The sequence below is a fragment of the Macrobrachium rosenbergii genome, chromosome 1, assembly GCF_040412425.1.
Source record: "Macrobrachium rosenbergii isolate ZJJX-2024 chromosome 1, ASM4041242v1, whole genome shotgun sequence".
In the NCBI taxonomy this organism is placed as follows: Eukaryota; Metazoa; Arthropoda; class Malacostraca; order Decapoda; family Palaemonidae; genus Macrobrachium; species Macrobrachium rosenbergii.
Window position 1 is genome coordinate 46,671,858 of NC_089741.1, and position 24,648 is coordinate 46,696,505.

Genomic DNA, 24,648 nt, shown 5'->3' on the forward strand with positions numbered 1-24,648 from the left:
TCCATTCTCTCTCTCTCTCTCTCTCTCTCTCTCTCTCTCTCTCTCTCTCTTCCAATCTTAATTTGGGATGGGTATATTTTTTCTTTATTAGGCGATGAACGACCTCCTCTCTCTCTCTCTCTCTCTCTCTCTCTCTCTCTCTCTCTCTGAATTTAAGATAGGTATATTTTTCCTTTTAATAGGAGTGAACGACCTCTCTCTCTCTCTCTCTCTTAATTTGGGGATGGGTATATTTTTCTTTATTAGGCACGAACAAACCTCTCTCTCTCCTCTCTCTCTCTCTCTCTCTCTCTCTCTCTCTCTCCTTACTTGGGGATGGTATGTCTTTTTATTAGAAATGAACGATCTCTCTCTCTCTTCTCTTCTCTTCTCTCTTCTCTCTCTTCTCTTCTTAATTTGGGATGGTATTTATTTATCAGGCAATCAACGACGAACCTCATTACCAAAAACTTAGAGTTTTACATCTCAAAATAAGTCTGACGTCTTTAGAGTGAAAGGATTTTCCCCTAATACATTGCGAGCATATATCGTGTGACAGTCATCGTGTAGTATTTATGCTAATAAAGAACTGATTGTGAAAGGAACGAAGTCTGTAGCAAAAGAAAGGTAAACCTGATTTCGTGGTGTTTTGGTGATTTCAAAATAGGCATAAAACTTAACATAGGATTTTGACTTTTATAATCACTTGTGTGTGTGTTTATATATAATATATATGTATATTTATATTTATATATATTATATACATATATATATATATGTATGTATACTGTATATGTAATCACAAAATAGCCCCACAACTTCACTAAATATATATATTCATATTACTTGTATTAGGCTTCAATAAGACGGGATTGTTTTAGATTCCAGATTCTCTAGTTTACAAAGTACTTTGTAAATGAAAGAATCTGAAGTCTAATTGAAGCTCAGTACGAGTAGGCTAAATATATATATATATATATATATATATATATATGTTATTATATATATATATATATATATATATATATATATATATATACTCAATAGATTTAATACTACTACTACTACTACAGCTACCTCTAGGAGTCACAGTGAGCCATGAGTGTCTTATCCACTGAGAGGGGGTATTTGCCCATTTGGCATGATAGAAAACCATTGCATGTTACTGGAGTACAGTAATATAGCAGCATGTTGTATCTTACAAAGGAAACTATTTTGCATTTCATTTAACCAAAAAGTGAAATCGTTGCTGTCCGTACTTGGAATGAATTTTTCATTATACCATGTCAAGGGGCTACAATTTCCCGTAGAGGAACGGAAAGTGAAAACTCTGCATCTTCCTGCACGTCGGCATTACTGCAGTTGTTAAAAACGTGAATCACACAAATCAAGGCACTTTGTGAGAAATACAATGGTCATGAACGATGCATTACGCCTTGAAATTGGTATGGAAAGCAGACAGTCTTTCATATTTTCTATCCAAGTGAAATTTCAAAGAGAGAAGAGAGAGAGAGAGAGAGAGAGAGAGAGAGAGAGAGAGAGAGAGAGAGAGAGAGAGAGAGAATGAACGCCGTAGGGGTTCGTCCGTTTTGACATTACTTAAAGAAAAGATATGTTGCTTAATAACCTCTTTCGACATAAAAGAGAGAGAGAGAGAGAGAGAGAGAGAGAGAGAGAGAGAGAGAGAGAGAGAGAGAGAGAGAGAGAGAGAGAAATGAACGCAAGGGTTTTGTCAAGAACAGGAAAGGTGGTGTTGGTTAGGGCGATTAGGAGTGTTAAAAGCCCTCCGCAAATAACTTGTTTCCTGTTGTTTACTTTTTTGACAAGGAATCGGAGGGCGAGGGAAACGGAGGTGAGGGAAGGGGGAAGATAGTGAGAGGAAATCAGGGGGAAGGAAGAAGGAAGTGAGAAGGAATCTTGAGATGAAAATTCAGATGAAACTAGGAGGTAGAAGAGGAGACAGGAGTATAGAGGATGGAAGGAGGAAGAAAGGTAGAAGGGAGAAAGAGGAGTATAGAAGATGGAAGGAGGTAGAAAGGTAGAAGGGAGAAAGAGGAGTATAGAGGATGTAAGGAGGAAGAAAGGTAGAAGGGAGAAAGAGGATTATAGAGGATGGAAGGAGGAAGAAAGGTAGAAGGGAGAATGAGTATAGAGGTGGAGAGGAGCGAGAGATGAAAGGTCAGTTGAAAGTGAAGGAACGTAGGGTAAAATGAGAAGGTAATAAATTAGGGGAGGAATAGGGAGGAGGGGAAGACTTAAGAGGGTTAATTGATAAATTAGGGAGTGAGACTTGTTTTAAAATAAGTTATTTTAATATTTCAAATCAAACATGATTTATAAATTATTTTTTAAAATAGTGTACTCATAATATTAAAGAAAATTACGGCTATATAAGGAGTCGAGACGGCATGCCGTAACCATAGGGACGTTATATGCCAGTGGTTCTTAATCTGGGGAGCCCGCCCCCTCTAGGCGTCAGGAATTTCCAAGGGAGGGGGGCGTGAGGCCCTAGGGAAAAATAAAAATTCTCTATATATATTCATTATTCTCTTAACATTCAACCACGCATTAAAGAAGCAGTGCAAATATCTCACTAATTCATGCCCAAAAGAATAAAGACACCCCTTCTCTTTCTTTTTTTTTTCATTATCCTTTAAATCTGGGAGGGAATTTTACCCATAGGTGCGGGGGGGGGGCGTGGTGGAGGAAAGGACCAACTCTTAGAGGGGACGTGGTAGTATAACGTCCCAAAACCAGAACAAGTGTACCTCAATCCGTCTGACAGTATATGTACAAAGAGGCCAATAATTCTGCCAGTGTTACACGCTGAAAGATATAAATGGATATGAATTGCATTTTATATATAGCATAGTGTAAAATAAAAACTAGATAGGTAAAGTGGGGAACGGGAAGACAAATTAAAGGGTGAAAGTCATTCAAACATATATGACCTGAATGTCAAGATAACGAAAGTGCTGTCTTATTGTTAGCGTTATGATTTATGTACACCTGTCATAAGTGAATAATAACGAGTGAATGAATAGAACCTGTTATGTGGCGTTTGTTTTTATGGGCCAAGAGAGATGTGTGATAGTTAAACCATATGGTAATTATTGCAGTTTCGTAATTCCATGCATTGTTATAATAAATTGAAATAACAATAGAATGAATAGTGTTCATTAGAGTGGTGGCGGTATTGTTCTGAGAAACTAGTTCAGTCTATTGCATTCTCTTGTCATGTGTTCTTTTATTTTTTTGATAATCTTTCTTCATGGAACGGAGTTTTTTGCTACATCCTTTTTATTGTTTTTCTTATTTTCATTACAGTAAACGTTGTTATAATAGCCATTTCAACATTTTGTGTTCATTTTTTGCACTCCTTCATATATGGTAGCTTACTGCAATTGTTTTAATTGTTTCGGTAAATTTTTATATTTCATTTTAACGCAAATTTATTTTGCTGGTTCTTTAAGATCTCAAAAGGTTAATTTTCATGGTGAAATTGTTGCTCTGTTACCCATCGATATCTTATGAATTTTGTAAAAGTTACGATTATTTCCTGTACATTTTTATATTGTTTCTCTTGAGTATTTGTATTAGATTTTTAGTTTTCTGAAAAGAAAACTTGTGCCGGTTTTGTCTGTCCGTCCGCACTTCTTTCTGTCCGCCCTCAGATCTTAAAAACTACTGAGGTTAGAGGGCTGCAAATTGGTATGTTGATCGTCCACCCTCCAATCATCAAACATACCAAATTACAGCCCTCTAGCATCAGTATTTTGATTTTATTTAAGGTTATAGTTAGCCATAATCGTGCTTCTGGCAGCGACATAGGATAGGCCACCACCGGCGTGATTAAAGTCCATGGGCCGTGACTCGTACAGTATTACACCGAGACCACCGAAAGATAGATCTATTTTCGGTAGTCTTGAGTATACGCTGTAGCTGCTGTACAGAAAACTCGATTGCGCCGAAGAAACTTCGGACCATTACTAGATTTATTTTTGTGGCAATTCTCTACGTGCAGTTACAAGAGAGCGTTTGGGTTATATTAATGTTCTTGACAGTTGTCAGTGAAATTGAAGGAATATCTTATTTGAGAAGCTTTCGGAATTGTGAAAGTGTAATCACAGGTTATTGCTGTGCTTCCGAAATCTTTGGAGAAAGGTAAAAATCAGTGTGTGTGATATTTTATAGTCATGACAACTCGTGCCAGTGTATGATCAAAACACTTAGATTTCCGTGGCGAACGTCGTAATTTGTGAAATGTCTGTCATTGGATTGCTGTTTCCCTTTCTCCGAGATGGGTTAATTATTATTTAACGGAACCCCAGTACCTGACATTTTACAATCACCAAACTTGATTTGAAGATATATTCCCCTTTTCAGTTGCTTCAATTATAGTTTTCAGAATGAAGAATAAGTTTGCAGTGTCGTTGTAGCCGTAAGATCTTATATAGTCAGTGGTCTGATTAGTAATGACTGTCAAAATACATCACCTCAAGTTTTATTAAAACGTATTCCTTTTTCAGTTGCTGTATTTATAATGTTCAGAATAAAGGATAAGTTTGCAGTGTCTTTGTAGATGTAAGATGCTTATATATTCAGTGGTCTGATTAGAACGACAGTTTCAAAATACATTACCTTAAACTTGATTTAAACACATTCATTTTTCAGTTGTTTTATTTATAATGTTCAGAATGAAGGAAAAGTTTGCACTGTCGCTGTAGATGTAAGCTGCTTATACGAGTATAATCAACGGTCTGATTAGTAACGACTATTTTAAAATAGTCGTCACCGTTTCGGGAGGTCACTGATTATGTCGTTCGTGGAGACCGGGGTTAGTGGAGCTACTTGGCACTACTTGGCACCGGTTGCCACGGCACTGCACTGTAACATTGAATTTGACACGGAACGGAAATTGAATTTGACACGGAGCACGCTCTTTTGTGACCTGGTGTTCATTGTTCTCGATTTTTTTTTTTTCAGTTAACGGGGGTTCTAATTCTTTTGGCATTAATACTTTTTTCTTTCTTTTTTACTCATATAGCTTTATATTTTCCTCATGTTTTTTATATTCATCAGGCTTTGATCTTTTTGTAGATATGCTTTTTGTTTAAGCATTAGGTTATTGGTGATAATTGTAATTATATGTAATTATTTTTCCACAGGCTTGAAAATAATGGTTTAGGCCTTTTCTGTTTTTTTTTTTTATCTCTTAGAATTATGTTAGTGATTATTTTGCACCTTTTAAAAGAACGGGTTAGTAAACATAAATGTACTTGCATGGTTGAAGTCATGTTTATTTTTAAAGAGAAATTAATTTTTTTATGTTTACTCTTGAAAATTATTACAGTACAGTTACTAGTAAGTGGATACTCCATGTAATGTCACTAGAAATTAAACTCTATGAAAACTGTTAATACCGTTATGATTGATAGTACTAAATCGTATCCTAATTATTTTCATAATACGCATATCCGAATAATGATTAAAATAGGATTTTTATTATTGAACTATATCCCAGTTACTGTTATCAGAATTTATCCTCTTAGTAATTATCAAAGTCTTATCAGAATTTTTTACAGTATTGAAGTTAAATCCCGTTCATTGTATGACCTTGCTAAACGGCTGCATTTTCTATTTTAGGTGTGTGGTTGATCGAGAGCTTGTGTGAACTCGAAGCAGTCGGACAGGTAATGTAACGAAGATGTTGAGATATTTGAATCGAGTTTTCCTTTTTTAGTGTTCTGTAAAAGAAAACTATTGTGCCGGCTTTGTCTGTCCGTCCGCACTTTATTCTGTCCGCACTCTTTTCTGTCTGCACTTTTTCGGTCCGCCCTCAGATCTTAAAAACTACTGAGGCTAGAGGGCTGCAAATTGGCATGTTGGTCATCTACCCTCCAATCATCAAACATACCATTAAAGCCTCTAGCGTCAGTAGTTTTTATTTTATTCCAAGGTTAAGTTTAGTCATAATCGTGCTCTGGCAACGATATAAGATAGGCCACCACAGGTCGGTTAAAGTTTCATGGACGCGGCTCATACAGTATTATACCGAGACCGCCGGAAAGATAGATCTACTTTCGGTGGCCTTGATTATACGCTGTAGCGGCTGTGCAGGGGTTCGATTGCGCCAAAGAAACTTCAAGCATTTTTTTACTTGTTTTATGTTTGTTTGAGCTCAGTGTAATCGCAACATAACTTTTGAGCTCTGATGTTTAAGTCCTTTTTTCGTAATTTACTCAATAAATTTTAAATTAGGTATTAGGGAGTGCTTAGCCCTCTCTCTCTCTCTCTCTCTCTCTCTCTCTCTCTCTCTCTCTCTCTCTCTCTCTCTCTCTCTCTCTCTCTCAAAGCACTTGTTTCCACTGCTAGGTGTCTGGTTGCCTTCGGATTTATGTACGTTATCTTGATTCTATCAAATCGTATATATAATATACATTTATCTATTTTTATACACACAGAAAAATATATATTATATATATATATATATATATATATATATATATATATTATTATATATATATATATATATTATATAATTATATATATATTGTGTACATACTTGAATAAATTAATTTATTATATATGTATAATCAGAAAAATATATGATATATATATATAGATAGATAGATATATAGATAGATAGATAGATATTACAGCTTAAATATGCTGAAATATGTTGTTGTTCATACAAACACAAACAGTATTTTGGTCGTTTTCGTAATACTTTTTTTTTTATTCACGTTCCCTTTCACTGTTTCCACACACGAGTTATTTTTATAGTACGGTTAGATTCTGAAGATGGACGAGCATACGACATAGTCGCTGACGAAAGCCACCTGATGATGTTTTTTTTTTTTTTATGATGGTTTTTTTTTCTTTTTTTTTTTACTGGTTTGTCGTTGGTTTCCTTTTTCACCCTCGTGTGTGCGTGTTTTTTTTGTTTTAATCGCCGGTGTTGACACGCGACAGGGGACGAATCAGAGCACAAAGAGGTGATTAACAGTGGTGTAGGTTTTTATTTTCCTGAGTTTTTTTTTTTTTTCTTCTAGCCCCATTTTGTCCGGATTGTATTCCGTAATTACGTGAAAAGGAAAGCGAGTCCGTTAAGAAACTGTCAGCAGGTGAAAATAGATGAAATATTTCAGTCTGAACTCTCTCTCTCTCTCTGATCTGTGAAGTAATAAAAGTCAGTCACTGTTTATAATCATGGTTGTTTGAGCGTTTGATTAATGATGTGTGAAAGTAAGGCCAAAAATTGACTGGATGACGCGAAAGGTGCTGATTTAGTTGGCAATATATATATATATATATATATATATATATATATATATATATATATATATATATATATATATATATATATATATATATGTATGTATCTGTATATATATTTTTATATTTATATAAATATATGTATATTATATAATAGTATATAAATATATGTATATATATATATATATATAATTTATATATATATATATATATATATTATATATTATATATATATATATATATATATATATATATATATGTGTGTATGTGTGTGTGTGTGTCTGTTTGATTGTCTTCTGTCTGACCATAAGATTTGGCAAAACTTCCACATAAATTCCAAACGAAATTTCTGTAAGTGTGACTGAAGGGAAGGGGTTGAATAGATAATAGATTGTGATGTGGATCCCCATGTGGATCGAAGATGCGTTTTGGAATTCTCTACCTACCTCCGTTTACCTTGATTTCTATAGATTTCCAAGTTTAAAAAGCGTTTGTTGCTTCCCCCGGGGTTTAACTTTACTAGTTTTCTTTTCATCTTTTATAGACGCGGTTTTGGGTTGCCCCTCCCGTCTGCCTTTGTTTCAGGGGAAAAAATTCCTTGTTAAATTACGTTCGATCTTTGTTACTTTTGTGTTATGATATGCATAATCTTGAAATAAATTTATTCAGTTTTATTTGAGAAAGAAGACAAAGTAAAAAAATGTATAAGATCAATCAAGTTTGTTTAGTTGCATTTAAAAAAAGAAATTGGGAAAAATTCGGCTTCACTCAAATATATCACGATATTTGTTCAAATCAAGAAGCGCAAAGAAAGTTTGGCAATCAGTCAAGATCAGTAATCACCTTTCACACCTTCAATCACCTAGTAATCACCTTTCACACCTGCTGTCACCCAGTAATCACCTTTCGCAGCTGCTGTCACCCAGTAATCACCTTTCACACCTGCTGTCACATATACTGTCACCAACCATTTGATTTAAAAAAAAAAAAAAAAATCACGTGTGGTACTCTGCAGCGCTAACACCTGTTTGCTTCACGAATAATAACGAAAAGAAAGTTACACGAAAAACAATTCTTATGTATTTTTTATTCTTATACATCTTCAGGTTATAACATTTTTCTGTTGGTGATGAAACTTTTTTCCATTTATTTTTTTATTCTGATGTATTTTCATGTTATGAATATTGTTCTTGGTGGAAAAGAATTTTTTTCATTTGTTATTTTTATTCTGATATATCATCAGGTTATGAATATTGTTGCTGGTTAAAAGAATTTTTTTTTCATTTTTTCTGATATATCTTAGGATATGAATATTGTTCTTGGTGAGAAAGAATTTTTTTCCATGTATTTTTTTTTTTATTCTGATGTATCCTCAGGTTATGAATATTGTTCGTTGGTGGATAAGAATTTTTTCCATTTATTTTTTATTCTGATATATCTTTAGATTATGAACATTGTTCGTAGGTGAAAAGAATTTGGTTCCATTTATTTTTTTTTTATTCTGATATATCTTCAGGATATGAATATTGCTCAGGGTGTCATGTTTCACTTAGTGCTGGATACTTTGTGGAGAGAAATTAAAAGTGCGGGAAAGATTACATATTGATAATTTTTGTTTCGACATAACCAACTTGAAGTTTTATTTCTGTGCCTTAGCAGTTATAGTTAGCATGCATTTATCTGTCTATCCGTCTATTCCTGCATCTGCATGTATGTCTTTCAGTATGATTTCAGTCCTAGAAGTTATATAAGTGTGGTATTTATTTTAACACCTCGTTTTTCATATTCACTTTTTAATATTTTCTTCCTCGTTCCACTCCTCCTTTTCTTCACTTCCTCAAAGCTTTCCTCCACTCCTTTTCCTCCGTTCTCTCTGCTCCTCCGTTTTCTTCTCACCTTCGCCTCTTCCTTTTTTTTTTACCCTCTTCGTCTTTTGCCGCCGCCACACACTCCTAATTCCATCTTCCGTTTGCCTCTGCCTTCAGTCCCCCCTCTCCCTCTCTCTCTCTCTCTCTCTCTCTCTCCATCCGCATTTTTATGCTTCACCTCCGATGCAGTACCCATGAGAAAAACCTATCCTCTTCCTTCTCCTCTTCCTCCCTCTCATCCTCCATCCTCTCTTCATTCCACCTTCTCTTTGCCTCTGCCTCCAGTTCCTCTCTCTCTCTCTCTCTCTCTCTCTCTCTCTCTCTCTCTCTCTCTCTCTCTCTCTCTCTCCATCCGCATTTTATCGCTTCACCTCCGATGCAGTACCCATGAGAAAAACCTATCCTCTTCCTTCTCTCCTCTTCCTCCCTCTCATCCTCCATCCTCTCTTCATTCCACCTTCTCTTTGCCTCTGCCTCCAGTTCCTCTCTCTCTCTTCTCTCTCTCTCTCTCTCTCTCTCTCTCTCTCTCTCTCTCTCTCTCTCCATCCATTTTATCCTTCACCTCCGATGCAGTACCCATGAGAAAAACCTATCCTCTTCCTTCTCCTCTTCCTCCCTCCTCATCCTCCATCCTCTCTTCATTCCACCTTCTCTTTGCTCTGCCTCTCTGCCTCTCTCTCTCTCTCTCTCTCTCTCTCTCTCTCTCTCTCTCTCTTCCGCATTTCATCCTTTACCCGATGCAATACCTGTGAGGAAAACCTCTCCTTTTTCTTCTCCTCTTCCTCCTCTCATCCTCCATCCTTTCTTCATTCCATCTTCCTTGCCTCTGCCTTCAGTCCCCCCTCTCTCTCTCTCTCTCTCTCTCTATCTGCATTTTATCCTTCACCTTCGGTGCAATACCTGTGAGGAAAACCTCTCTTCTTCCTTCTCCTCTTCCTCCTCTCATCCTCCATCCTTTCTTCATTCCACCTTCTCTTTTGCCTCTGCCTCCAGTTCTTCTCTCTCTCTCTCTCTCTCTCTCTCTCTCTCTCTTATCCGCATTTCATCCTTTACCTCCGATGCAATACCTGTGAGAAAACCTCTCCTCTTCCTTCTCCTCTTCCTCCCTCTCATCCTCCATCCTTTTTCATTCCACCTTCTCTCTCTCTCTCTCTCTCTCTCTCTCTCTCTCTCTCTCTCTCTCTCTTCCATCCGCATTTCATCGCTTCACCTCCGATGCAATACCTGTGAGAAAACCTCTCCTCTTCCTTCTCCTCTTCCTCCCTCTCATCCTCCATCCTTTTTCATTCCACCTTCTCTTCTTCTCTCTCTCTCTCTCTCTCTCTCTCTCTCTCTCTCTCTCTCTCTCTCTCTCTCTTCCATCCGCATTTCATCGCTTCACCTCCGATGCAAATACCAGAGAAAAACCTCTCCTCTTCCTTCTCCTCTTCCTCCTCTCATCCTCCATCCTTTCTTCATTCCACCTCTCTCTCTCTCTCTCTCTCTCTCTCTCTCTCTCTCTCTCTCTCTTATCCGCATTTCATCGCTTTACCTCCGATGGAATACCTGTGAGAAAACCTCTCCTCTTCCTCCCTCTCATCCTCCATCCTTTCTTCATTCCACCTTCTCTCTCTCTCTCTCTCTCTCTCTCTCTCTCTCTCTCTCTCTCTCTCTCTCTCTCTCTCTCTCTCTCTCTCTCTTATCCGCATTTCATCGCTTCACCTCCGATGCAATACCTGTGAGAAACCTCTCCTCTCTTCCTTCCTCCCTCTCATCCTCCATCCTTTCTTCATTCCACCTCTCTCTCTCTCTCTCTCTCTCTCTCTCTCTCTCTCTCTCTCTCTCTCTCTCTCTCTTATCCGCATTTCATCGCTTTACCTCCGATGCAATACCTGTGAGAAAACCTCTCCTCTTCCTTCTCCTCTTCCTGCCTCTCATCCTCCATCCTTTCTTCATTCCACCTTCTCTCTCTCTCTCTCTCTCTCTCTCTCTCTCTCTCTCTCTCTCTCTCTCTCTCTCTCTCTTATCCGCATTTCATCGCTTCACCTCCGATGCAATACCTGTGAAAAAACCTCCTCTTCCTTCTCCTCTTCCTCCCTCTCATCCTCCATCCTTTTTCATTCCACCTTCTCTCTCTCTCTCTCTCTCTCTCTCTCTCTCTCTCTCTCTCTCTCTCTCTCTCTCTCTCTCTCTCTCTCTCTCTTCCATCCGCATTTCATCGCTTCACCTCCGATGCAATACCTGTGAGGAAAACCTCTCCTCTTCCTTCTCCTCTTCCTCCCTCTCATCCTCCATCCTTTCTTCATTCCACCTTCTCTTTGCCTCTGCCTCCAGTTCTTCTCTCTCTCTCTCTCTCTCTCTCTCTCTCTCTCTCTCTCTCTCTCTCTCTCTCTCTCTCTTATCCGCATTTCATACTTTACCTCCGATGCAATACCTGTGAGAAAACCTCTCCTCTTCCTCCCTCTCATCCTCCATCCTTTCTTCATTCCACCTTCTCTTTGCCTCTGCCTCCAGTTCTTCTCTCTCTCTCTCTCTCTCTCTCTCTCTCTCTCTCTCTCTCTCTCTCTTATCCGCATTTCATCCTTTACCTCCGATGCAATACCTGTGAGAAAACCTCTCCTCTTCCTCCCTCTCATCCTCCATCCTTTCTTCATTCCACCTTCTCTTTGCCTCTGCCTCCAGTTCTTTCTCTCTCTCTCTCTCTCTCTCTCTCTCTCTCTCTCTCTCTCTCTCTCTCTCTCTCTCTCTCTTCCATCCGCATTTCATCCTTCACCTCCGATGCAATACCTGTGAGGAAAACCTCTCCTCTTCCTTCTCCTCTTCCTCCCTCTCATCCTCCATCCTTTCTTCATTCCACCTTCTCTCTCTCTCTCTCTCTCTCTCTCTCTCTCTCTCTCTCTCTCTCTCTCTCTCTCTCTCTCTCTCTCTCTCTTTATCTGCATTTTATCGCTTTACCTCCGATGCAATACCTGTGAGGAAAACCTCTCCTTTTTCTTCTCCTCTTCCTCCCTCTCATCCTCCATCCTTTCTTCATTCCATCTTCCCTTTGCCTCTGCCTTCAGTCCCCCCCCCCTCTCTCTCTCTCTCTCTCTCTCTATCTGCATTTTATCGCTTCACCTTCGGTGCAATACCTGTGAGGAAAACCTCTCTTCTTCCTTCTCCTCTTCCTCCCTCTCATCCTCCATCCTTTCTTCATTCCACCTTCTCTTTGCCGCTGCCTCCAGTTCTTCTCTCTCTCTCTCTCTCTCTCTCTCTCTCTCTCTCTTTCTTATCCGCATTTCATCGCTTCACCTCCGATGCAATACCTGTGAGAAAACCTCTCCTCTTCCTTCTCCTCTTCCTCCCTCTCATCCTCCATCTTTCTTCATTCTCTCTCTCTCTCTCTCTCTCTCTCTCTCTCTCTCTCTCTCTCTCTCTCTCTCTCTCTCTCTCTCATCCGCATTTCATCGCTTCACCTCCGATGCAATACCTGTGAGAAAACCTCTCCTCTTCCTTCTCCTCTTCCTCCCTCTCATCCTCCATCCTTTCTTCATTCTCTCTCTCTCTCTCTCTCTCTCTCTCTCTCTCTCTCTCTCTCTCTCTCTCTCATCCGCATTTCATCGCTTCACCTCCGATGCAATACCTATGAGAAAAACCGGACCCCGCCACGCACTGAGAGCACATGTAGGCTTATTCACCCGTGAGGAAAACTGTCCCCACTGGCTCGAGTTACTCAACTAATGAGAGTCTTGAGGCCCCTAAGAGGAATCTTTTGCAAGCGACGCAAGTATAATGCAGGCTTATAATTGACGGTCATTATCATCGGTATGAATTCGTCGGTTCTCGCACCTTTATTGTTGTCCGTTTAGTCTTCGGTAAAATGGTGTTCATTATCATTGTAAACTCGGTATCAGTTATTGCATCGATATGGTATGATGGTGGTTTTCATTGTAAATTTACAACGGGTTAATGTAGATTGAGGAGGATGGTCATTATCAATGTAAAATTCTTGTCAGGAAATCTGGCAGTATGATCTTATTGTAGATTTATTGGTTATTGCAGTAGTATGATGAACATTGTCATTGTAAACACAGGTTAGTTCAGTAACATAATGACCATTATTATTATTGTAAAATAATGATCAGTCACCTCATTATCACTTAACTCACCAGGATCATAATCATTGTAAATCCTTACCAGGTAGTGATTACATTATAGTCATTGTAAATCCCTACTAAGTAATGATTAGTTATAATGACGATGCAGATCATGGAACACATACAGTGCCAATGACCGAATGATATCTCCCAGGACTGGTTCGCCTTCCTGTGGCCTGTGGTGCTGGAGGATTACCTATTCGGCTTAGTGCGCTGAACTTACATACCGGTTCTTTTCGATTATGACAATCGCCTAATAAGCTTACTGTAGGTAGGCGTTTGCTTACGCAATGGATTTTTTTTATAGTTTTTTAGTTTTCTGTAAAGAAAACTATTGTGCCGGCTTTGTCTGTCCGTCCTCACTTTATTCTGTCCGCCCTCAGATCTTAAAAACTGCTGAGGCTGGAGGGCTGCAAATTGGTATGTTGATCATGCACCCTCCAATCATCAAACATACCAAATTGCACCTCTCTAGCCAAAGTAGTTTTTGTTTTATTTAAGCTTAAAGTTAGCCATAATCGTGCTTCTGGCAGCGATATAGGATACGCCACCACCCGGCCGTGGTTAAAAATTCATGGACCGCGGCTCATACAGCATTACACCGAGACCACCGAGAGATAGATCTATTTTCGGTGGCCTTGATTATACGCTGTAGCGGCTGTACAGAAAACTCGATTGCACCGAACAAACTTCGGCCCATGTTTTACTTGTTTTAGTACTTTAGTATTTTGTATTTGTGATTTTTACTTGTTCGGTAATTTGTTTGTGATTGTATGGTTATTTATAAGTTTTATTCATGTTTTATTCCCATTTTATCTCCGTAGTGGGGTAGTGCCGTCATTGCACCTGTTACACCTTGAAAACCTTTCTACTCTCATTTTCCCCTCTCAGCGCAGAATGACCTTAAAGGTCCCAGTGCTTGGCCTTTGGCCTAAATTCTATATTCCATTCCTATTCCCATTTTATCTTCTCCCTTTCTTATTTGTTGATTTTCTCTTCATGGAAACCTGCTCAGTTAATGTTCCAAATAATGTGCGGCCGTGTTAAATGATAACAGTAGTATATCATACCATTACTTTATATGCATATTTGCGTGTATGTGTACATAAGTGATTGCGGTCAGCCTCGGGTCTCTTGCTTGCATTGAAATATACAACCAAGAGGAATACACACACATACATTGTATATACAAAGACAAAATCCACGAATGAAAGAAAAACAATGGAGTGCTCCATTGTTTCTCTTTCCTTTGTGGATTTTGTCTTTATTCATATATTCGTCACGTTCCATATTTTCGTGATTCAGTTATGCATACATACAATATATATATATATATATATATATATATATAGATATATATATATATATATATATATATATATATATATATATATATATATATATATATATATGTATATATAATTATAAATTGTTAACAAATATCTATATTTACTGTTATTTTTTTCGAAATTGACGTGTCGGGCGGTCAGATTTAATAAAGTCATGTATTAAATAAATAAATTGTGCAGACATAACTGAAGTAATGGCAGTAATTGCCTCCTTTGGCCAGCACGGGTAAAGATCCTTTTTTTTTTCATTTCAGGTTCAAAGGTCAATGACACTGAAGAAATTGATTTGATGACAAAATCAAGTATGCTGACATTTAAGTAACATATTCTAATTCGTTAAGATAAAATCATGTTAAACGCGGCCAAGTAATAATACACCAATAATCGGAATTTACAGTATTTATAGCTGTTAAGTAAGGAAAGGACTTTCTTACTTATGAATACCAGGTTCTCTATTCAATTTTAGAAAATGAGTCAGAGATAAAACCTGTATCCTCTGTTGGGCGTTTTTCTCCGACGGGAGGTTAAAAGACATTGTAAATCTTCAAACACCAGTGAGTTGCTATTATTATTATTATTATTATTATTATTATTATTATTATTATTATTATTCAGAAGATGAACCCTATTCAAATGGAACAAGCCCACAGGGGCCTTTGACTAGATTTTCAAGCTTCCAAAGAATGTGGTGTTCATTAGAAAGAAGTAAGAGAAGGTAAAGGAAAATGCAAAAAGAAGAGATCACTTCTTAAAAAAGAAGAAATAAACAAATTGGTAAATAAGTATACTAAAGTATTTTAATTAAATACTTTCTAAACCTTTGATCAACGAAATCCAGGAAGGAGAACTTGTTCCAAGGAAATCGTTTTGCCATGGCGTAAATTCTCGATTATTTGCATACAGTGATCTAAGCAGATAAATGTGAAACGATTGAAAGACTCGTATTCATGAATTTCCTTTCAAATGTAAATCATCTGTTAAATTGTAGTTATAGAAAAATAGGTTTATCCGATTAGCTGAAGTGAGGTCAGCTTAGTGCCCTAAGTTCATTAGGCACTCACGCACTTCATTGGCCCCCCCCTTTTTTTTTTTGACCCCGTGCCATTTATATCAGACCCCTTTAATGTCAGTGACACGTTTCGGAAATTTATTTCCCGTAGGGGGTTAGTGCCGTCAGTGTGCCGGAAGGGCGCTGCCAAGAACCTTTTAGGCAGGTATTTAAGGTTCTTTGCAGCGCCCCTTCGGGCCCTAGCGGCAACCCCCTTCATTCTTTTTACTATACCTCCGTTCACATTCTCTTTCCTCCATCTTACTTTTCATCCTCTCCTAACAATTGTTTCAATATTATTTTGAGGGCTGAAAGACCTCGTAGCTCCCAGCACTTGTCCTTTGGTCTAAATTTTATAATCCAATAAAAAATACGTATTTTATGAGTGTTTTTTTGTTTTTGTTTTGTGTACAGGTGTGTTTTAACCTCCCACATTTTTGCGAGCGAGTGTTTTATTTTAAGTTTTCTGTAAAAGAAAACTATTGTGCCGGCTTTGTCTGTCCGTCCGCACTGTATTCTCTCCGCACTTTTTTCTGTCCGCACTTTTTCTGTCTGCCCTCAGATGTTAAAAACTACTGAGGCTAGAGGGCTGCAAATTGGTATGTTGATCATCCACCTTCCAACCATCAAACATAGCAAATTGCAGCCCTCCATCTTCAGTAGTTTTTATTTTATTTAAGGTTAAAGTTAGCCATAATCGTGCTTCTGGCAACTATATAGAATAAGCCACCACCGGGCCGTGGTTAAAGTCTCATGGGCCGCGGCTCATACAGCATTAGATAGATCTATTTTCGGTGGTCTTGGTTATACGCTGTAGCGGATGTACAGAAAACTCGATTGCGCCGAAGAAACTTCGGAGCATTTGTTACTTGTTCAATTTTGTGTACAGCTGTGTTTTAACCCTCCACATTTATTCTGACTTAGAAACAAAAGGAGTATTTAAATTCTAGGTAGGGTTAGCTACTAATAGATAACAGGCCAAAAAATAAGAAAGTAAGACTTCCTTCTCGTCATTACGGGTTACTGCTGATGGCAGCAAATGGCGTTACACCGCAGGCAATGCGCTACGCAACCCAGTGAAATGAAAGGCAATTGGCATGTGTGATCGTCGCATGTGTAAGGTTATTCCTGCTCATGAGTAGTTGAGATTCCTCCTTTGCTTTCGTTAAGGAAGGATCGTGGTATAGAATTCAGTCTCAGAATTTTTATGTGGTATCATTTTTTAGGTTTATCCGATCATTAGTGCATCACGAAAGCAGCCATGAGTATTTATATATATATATATATATATATATATATATATATATATATATATATATATATATATATATATATATATATATATATATATTTATTTATAATTTATGTATGCAGATATATGTTTGTGTATTTTTTGGTGAATCTGTGACGCATGTGTTATATATCTTTGTCCTAATGCCTTAAGCAAAATGAACAGATGGACGTAGGGTATATTAGACTGACGGCAATGGGAATGAGATAGAATAGATTTACATACTGTTACCTACAGAAAAGGAAAATGGGTGGTATCTGTAGAATTGCTTTAGATACATTACTTTATAAAAGAAACTAGAGGAATCCTATTTTATGCACTTCTTTTGTTGGGGCAGGAAGTGTCCTGCCCGCATGCCGGCCACAAGCCCGGGTAAAAGATGAAGCTTAAGTGTAGTTTTATTGCCTAAGAATTGGAAATTATACTAACAATGAAAAATCTTCACAGATATTGGCCACAGACCGTAGGAGTATTGGAGTACTGCTGCGTGCGCCAAGTGATACAACCCTTAGGGGTTAGTGCCGTCAGTGCACCTCATGCCGTGCACTGTAGGCATCACTTAACGTTCTTTGCAGCGTGTCTTCGGCCCCTGGCTGCAACCCCTTTCGTTCCTTTTGCTGTACCTCCTTTCGTATTCTCTTTCTTCCATCTTACTTTCCATCCTCTCCTAACAGTTGATTCATAGTGCAACTGCTTTGAGGTTTTCCTCCTGTTCCATCTTTCAAACCTTTTACTGTCAATTTCCATTTCAGCGCTGAATGACTTCATTGGTCCCAGTGCCTGGCCTTTGGCCTAAATTCTATATTCAACTATATTCTATATTCAGCCAAGTGATAGAAAAGAAGCAGGATAGCCACCAGGCGTAGAAAGAGAGAGTGCACAACTACAGTTAAGGAAATATGTGCGTGAAACAAAACAATATTTTTTTTTCCGGGGTGCTTGCACTTTTCAAACGAGGATAGTGAAAGCGAACGCGGCAGACGTTTTCTTAGTCAAATGGCGTCCTCACGAACTCCGGTCTCTTAATGCTCGTAATAGCTCACGCAGGTCGGGCCAGTGGGAAACTGTCAGTCACCTGTAAGCAACTCATCTCGCAGGTAATGCAGTTGGGTAAAAAAAAAAAAAAAAAAATCACACACAACGCAGCGAGAGAGAGAGAGAGAGAGAGAGAGAGAGAGAGAGAGAGAGAGAGAGAGAGATGAGATGAGACGAAAATTGATTTAATTTTCTTAGTATAATCGTAATTTGGAATAGAAGACTCACGCACATAATAAATAGAATTCTATTAAATTTTCCCGTTTGTAAACAAACTGTGGTAATTGAAAATAATTCAGTGATAGTAATAAGTAAGGCGGTAATAAAAGATTGGATGATATTAATAAATAAGGCGTTAAATGGAGTTTTATTATTATTATTATTATTATTATTTGCAAATTCCCCCATTTGTAAGCAAACACTGGTGATTGACAATAATTGAGAGGTAGTAATGAATAAGTCGGTAATGAAAAAATGAGTTAGTGGAATTATTTAAAACAATTCATTTTGCTAATATTCTCCCTGTGAAGTGACCTGTTTCACCGTTGACTTCTGCCCTCTCTCTCATTTTCGTTTCTTGATTCCTAGTTAATATCTAATACATGTTCTGTTACCTAAGCGACCGAAAACGTTTTTTCGCCCTGATGTGATTTTAAACTAAACGTTTTCCTTTTATTAGCACGGTTAGAACCCTCCGAAACGTGTATGGTCGTATGGTAAGGGCGTTTGAGAGCGAACGGGCGGGTCAGGATGACCTCTGTGGTGACCTGGTGGGAGTGAAAGTTCCGTTTCTAATTATTCTTGCCGGTAAGACCTAGTGAGGCTTCCAGCCTCCGTAGGAGAGAGAGAGAGAGAGAGAGAGAGAGAGAGAGAGAGAGAGAGAGAGAGAGACTTGAAAAACAGTTGCCTTAACTTGCATGCCTGAGTCTTGGGTTGGATCTGTTCAACAGTTTACCTGAGTTTGCACTGTAAACAGAGAGAGAGAGAGAGAGAGAGAGAGAGAGAGAGAGAGAGAGAGAGAGAGAGAGAGAAAAGTATTTGCCCTTACTTGCATGTCGGGATCTGTGGCTGATTCGTCGTTCAGTATTTTATTCGGGTGTGTGTGTGTATGTGTATGTGTGTGTGTATGAGAGAGAGAGAGAGAGAGAGAGAGAGAGAGAGAGAGAGAGAGAGAGAGAGAGAGAGAGAGAGAGAGAATGTTTATTATATTTTGCGTCTGTTTAGTATGAGCAAGAGTCATGAGCTGTTGGACATAGGCTACTGAGAGAGAGAGAGAGAGAGAGAGAGAGAGAGAGAGAGAGAGAGAGAGAGAGAGAGAGAGACTTGAAAATGACTTGCTTTAACTTAACTTGCATGCCGGGAGTTTTGGCTAATTCGTCGTTCACCAGTTTATTCGAGGAGTTGTGTGTGTGTGTGAGAGAGAGAGAGAGAGACTTGAAAAGTATTTGCTTAACTTGCACGTCGGGGGTTTTTTGGGCTGATCTGTCGTTCAGAATCTTATCTGCTCAGAGAGAGAGAGAGGATCTTACGTTTGATTTTCAGAAGGTTGATTTGATCGGGGTAGTTTACCTCTGCGTTCAGAGTGGATCAGCCACGGAGTGTTATTTTCACCGAGGTCTCTCTCTCTCTCTCTCTCTCTGGGTTTCGACTGGCGCATCAAGGTCAGTGGTCGATCTTAAGGTCGAGGAACGCGATCACGTTTTTCGTGCCTGCTCAGTCCGTATTGGTGGCGAAATTTCGAGAAGTCCCGTAAGTTCGATCTTGTTTGACATCGACCCTAAGCGAACTTGCTTCGTTTGAATATACCACCAGAAAGGAAAGAACTTCGTTTAGGTATACCACCAGAAAGGAAAGAACTTCGTTTAGGTATACCACCAGAAAGGAAAGAACTTCGTTTGAATATACCACCAGAAAGGAAAGAACTTCGTTTGAATATACCACCAGAAAGGAAAGAGCTCCGTTTGAATATACCACCAGAAAAGAAAGAACTTCGTTTGAATATACCACCAGAAAAGAAAAGAAAGTATTTGCTGTTTATGTGTATATTTTTATCTACGTAGGTATTAATTTATTAATTTATCTGTTTTGTTTTATTAATTTGTCTGTTTTATTTTTATTAATTTATCTTTTTTCTTTTCTAATAACTGATCTCTTCTCTGTGTATATCCTATTATCTTATTTGGCTTCTTTCAAATGAACACATATTACTTGGGAAATTTGTACCGTATGAATATGGGTTTATCTTCAGAATAATAATAATAATAATAATACACACATAATAATAACATAATCAATCATCATCATCATCATCATCATCATCATCATCATCATCATCATCATCATCATCATCTTAATCTTAATAATAATAATAATAACACAATAATAATAATAATAACAATAATAATAATAATAATAATTCGTGTAAAGTTCAATGGCAAGATGCTTCAAGATGACATGTTCGTGTGACAACGCCTTCAAGGCAAGGGTACTTCCCACTACATGACTGGTTATCATGCAATATTTTCGTTCTTCTGGGAGGAGAGTTTAGGTAGTCATCCCCGGCTGGCTAGTCGAGACTGGTGAGGTTTCACAGCAAAGGCGAATCAAAAGCTTCACGTCGGATTTCCAGGGAAGTTTTTAGAGGTTTTAGATACAGAATAAAACCTGGTTTCATGGCAGACAGATCGAAGAGTCAAGGTTTGACTTCAGTGGAGCTTGTGAGTGTCGTCAGTTGCATACGACCAAATTCATGTTTTCTTAATGATACGGGTTAGCTTTTTCCAATTTTTTCAAATTCATGTTTTCTCTGTTATCCGGATTAGTTTTTTGTTTTATATAACCCGGGAGGGTAGTGGGTAGACCAGGCGAACACCCTTAACCAGCCCATGCCCGAAAGAAATTAAGAAAAAAAAAGATAAACTTGGAAAATTGTCCGTAATGACTACATAGAATTCGACTACAATTTAAGCCAGTTCCCTTCATAATTTTATTTTATCTCCTTCCACCACTTCTCGAGTTGTCCTTCCTCCCCTCGCCCCCTCTTCCCCTCCCCTCTCCCCCCTACTACCCGCCAGACAACCAACTGGTTCTTTTCCTTCCAACTCGAGCTGAGCTGAGGCCGTTGGGCCCTGTGATAATGTCTTAGGATATATGAAGGAGTCATCCGGTCTGCTAAGATTTTTTTCTTAAACGCCGAGTGAGGTTTGCGCATCTTTCGAGTCTTGCATCATTCTCCTATTTTACCTTTGTGGTTTGGCTGCATAATTGTTTTTCTCCAAGCTTGGGAGGTACATTGCAGCCTTTGTATTATTATTATTATTATTATTATTATTATTATTATTATTATTATATTATTATTATTATACGTACGTTTGTACCCTTAACTTCCAGATAGTAGAAAAACTTTGTGATATACGATGAAGAACAGAGGAAGGAAAGTATAGTCATTTGTAAAAGCAAACCAATAAATCTAAAAGATCATTGAAGTAATAAATATATACATGAATAAACAAACATCAGTTGGGAAGTAAGGTAGGAAAGGCTGATGGGAATAAACAAACATCAGTTGGGAAATAAGTTTTGAAGGGCTGATGGGACGGGATGACAACCCAGTGCTGTCATTTGTCAAAAAAAAAAAAAGACCCATGCGGTCATAATTGTATTTTAGAGTCTTCGTAATGTGGCCAGATCGTTCTGAATTCCAGTTATAGAAAGAGAGAAGGAAAGAGGGAACTTGGAAGTGCATTCACCTATTGCCAAGAATTAGCTTAGAAATCCAAATACTCTTCGTCACGTGCGTTTTCTTTCGCGATTGTCTGGATGTAAATAGCATCACCACCAAATAGTCATATATTTATTTATATATATATATATATATATATATATATATATATATATATATATATATATATATATATATATATATATATATATATATATATATAAATAATATTTATATATATTATATATATATATATATATATATATATATATATATATATATATATAATATATATATATATATATATATATATATATATATATATATATATATATATATATATATATATATATTTATATATTTATAAATATATATATATATATACTTTACAAATAGGAGGCATTAGCCATTATCTTCAAATACATTTCAGTAACGGCGATAAAAAAAATTGCTGGATCCACATTTAAAATATAGCGGATCTTAAAAAAAAGTAAAAATTCTTTCGAATATTCTAACAACTTGAATTGTTCATGAATTTCCAAGACCAGACCCGTTGTAAGTTATGAGCAAAGGATAGAGGTTATGAGACGTTATTAGACGCCACTTAATCCTGCAGACAAACAAACACGTGTCAACACTGACGGAAGTAACGATTATAAATAATCACTTATTTCCAGGATTGCTTTTTCAAGCTCTTGTTACGAGACTCGGGGCAAGACGAGAGTAAATGACTTTTTGTGACTTTTAAGTTTACATTATAAAGGCTGTGGAGTTTTTATAGACAGATCATGCGATTCGCAATTGATTCTTGCACTTGAGATTCATCAACAACAAACAAAAGTATATATATCACTTTCTGTTATTGTAGTTGAGAGTCCAGCGTCATCAAAAGCTGTAACAACAATACATGCAATATTCATTAAGGCTAATTAGTGTAGTTTATATCTCTTGGGAGCAGCCATTACCCCTTGTGCCTTTCGTAAAAGTTGAAAAACTTTAGGCTTAACAAGTTAAAAGGCCTTCTATTTCCAGTTGTTCATTAAGATGAAAACAGTTTTAATTAGAGTTTAAGAAGGAATTAGATTAGACTTTTACAGGCTTAGTTATTTGGGTCCTCATGAAACAAGAGGCAGCGGCCGATAACAGGCTTATTTAAATAATGAGATCATAATTGGATTTCAGTGGAACCCAAAAGGATACACTTTGAACTCGGATGAGAAATCGTGGTTTCGAAATTTCTCTCTCTCTCTCTCTCTCTCTCTCTCTCTCTCTCTCTCTGACAATAAGATCGTATTTGGATTTCAGTGGAACCAGAAGGACACGCTTTGAACTCGGATGGAAAAATCTCTCTCTCTCTCTCTCTCTCTCTCTCTCTCTCTCTCTCTCGTGAATGTGTATCAACTACTCCTCTTTTACTGTGTTGTTTTGTGCACCAAACATTGGTGTCTTTGTTGTCCTCAAGGTTTTACGGTTATTGTTACTGCATTAAGCCATATTTTTTTTCATGCAGTGTGGCAGTTGAGTAACCAATACGTAGTTGCCTATAGATCCTTTTCTTTAAAAAAAAAAGAGAGTAAAAAATGCGCCTAAGTTTCTTCGGCGCTATCGAGTTTTCTATACAGCGTAAAATCAAGGCCACCGAAAATAGATCTATCTTTCGGTGATCTTGGTATGAGCCTCCGTCCGTGAAACTCGCAGCCGGCTTTGGTGGCCTATCCTAGATCGTTGCCAGATAATGATTATGGCTAACTTTAATCTTAAATAAAATCAAATACTGGAGGCCAGAAGGCCGTATTGGTATGGTTGATGATTGAGGGTGGATGATGAGCATACCAACTTGCAGCCTTCTAGCCTCACAGAAGTTTTAAGATCTGAGGGCGGACAGAAAAAGTGACGTGTACAGACAAAGCCGGCAAAATAGTTTTCTCGTTAGCAAGAGGCATTGTGTATATTCACAAGTAAGGTGTTTTGGTGTATTTTCTCAATAGGAGGGTAGACCAAGGCATGTGAAACCTGTTCTCCCCGGGGAGAGGTGTTGCATGTTTTCCTAGTTAGGAGAGGTGGCATGCATGGATAGGCAAGTGTGTTTTCCTCAAGTAGGAAAACGATAAGTTATGGTCATGGTGTTTTTCCAAATGGGATTAATATTTCCCGCAATGAAAAGAAGCAGATTTTACTCAGTTTACAGATTACTGCTTTGCCAAAAAGGAAGAATATTTTCCTCAGTGAAAAGAAGTACATTCTCCCCATCGTACAGATTCCTGCTTTTTCCCCGTAGTGGGTTAGTGCCGTCAGTGCACCTCATGCGGTGTACTGTAGGCATTACTAAAGGTTCTTTGCAGCGTCCCTTCGGCCCCTAGCTGCAACCCCTTTCATTCCTTTTACTGTACCTCCATTGATATGGTCTTTCTTCCATCTCGCTATTCACCCTCTCATAGCAAATACTTCATTGCAACTGCGAGGTTTTCCTCCTGTTACACCTTCCAAACCTTTTACTGTCAATTTCCATTTCAGCGCTGAATGACCTCACAGGTCCCAGTGCTTGGCCTTTGGCCTAAACTGTATATTCAGTTCAATTCCCCAGTTAAGCGGTGACTGTATTCCCCAGTTGTGGTAAAGTTTTCACCAAACGACAGAAGAATATTTTCCCCCGCGAAAAGAGACGTTTCCCTTGAAGGCCAGTCAATCACAACGGGGGCGACCCTTTCCAGCAATAGCGACCGAAACGAAAGTGGTCCTGCAACTCGTGTGAAAACGAGGTTCAAGGAATCACCCTGCTGCTGGAGAGAGAGAGAGAGAGAGAGAGAGAGAGAGAGAGAGAGAGAGAGAGAGAGGTGATTCCTGTCACGACCTGGTTTAACGGAAAGAGGGTAGATTACCGGTACGAGATCTGTAATTGTGGTATCGCGCACCCTTTTCTTTTTTTCTCTCTCTCTCTCTCTCTCTCTCTCTCTCTCTCTCTCT

General features: G+C 38.1%; 1 protein-coding gene across 14 annotated transcripts in view; it reads left to right on the plus strand.

The window, feature by feature from the left end:
- ced-6 (PTB domain-containing adapter protein ced-6) overlaps positions 1-24,648 on the plus strand; it is a 187,384-nt gene that overhangs the window by 45,768 nt on the left and 116,968 nt on the right. For 8 of the 14 annotated variants that reach the window (XM_067093686.1, XM_067094422.1, XM_067093884.1 and 5 more), the window contains one exon: positions 5,626-5,672. The exons of the other annotated variants lie outside the window; for them this stretch is intronic. The gene's annotated coding sequence lies outside the window, so the exon portion shown is untranslated. The remainder of the gene's footprint in view (positions 1-5,625; positions 5,673-24,648) is intronic. 14 annotated transcript variants of the gene reach the window in all.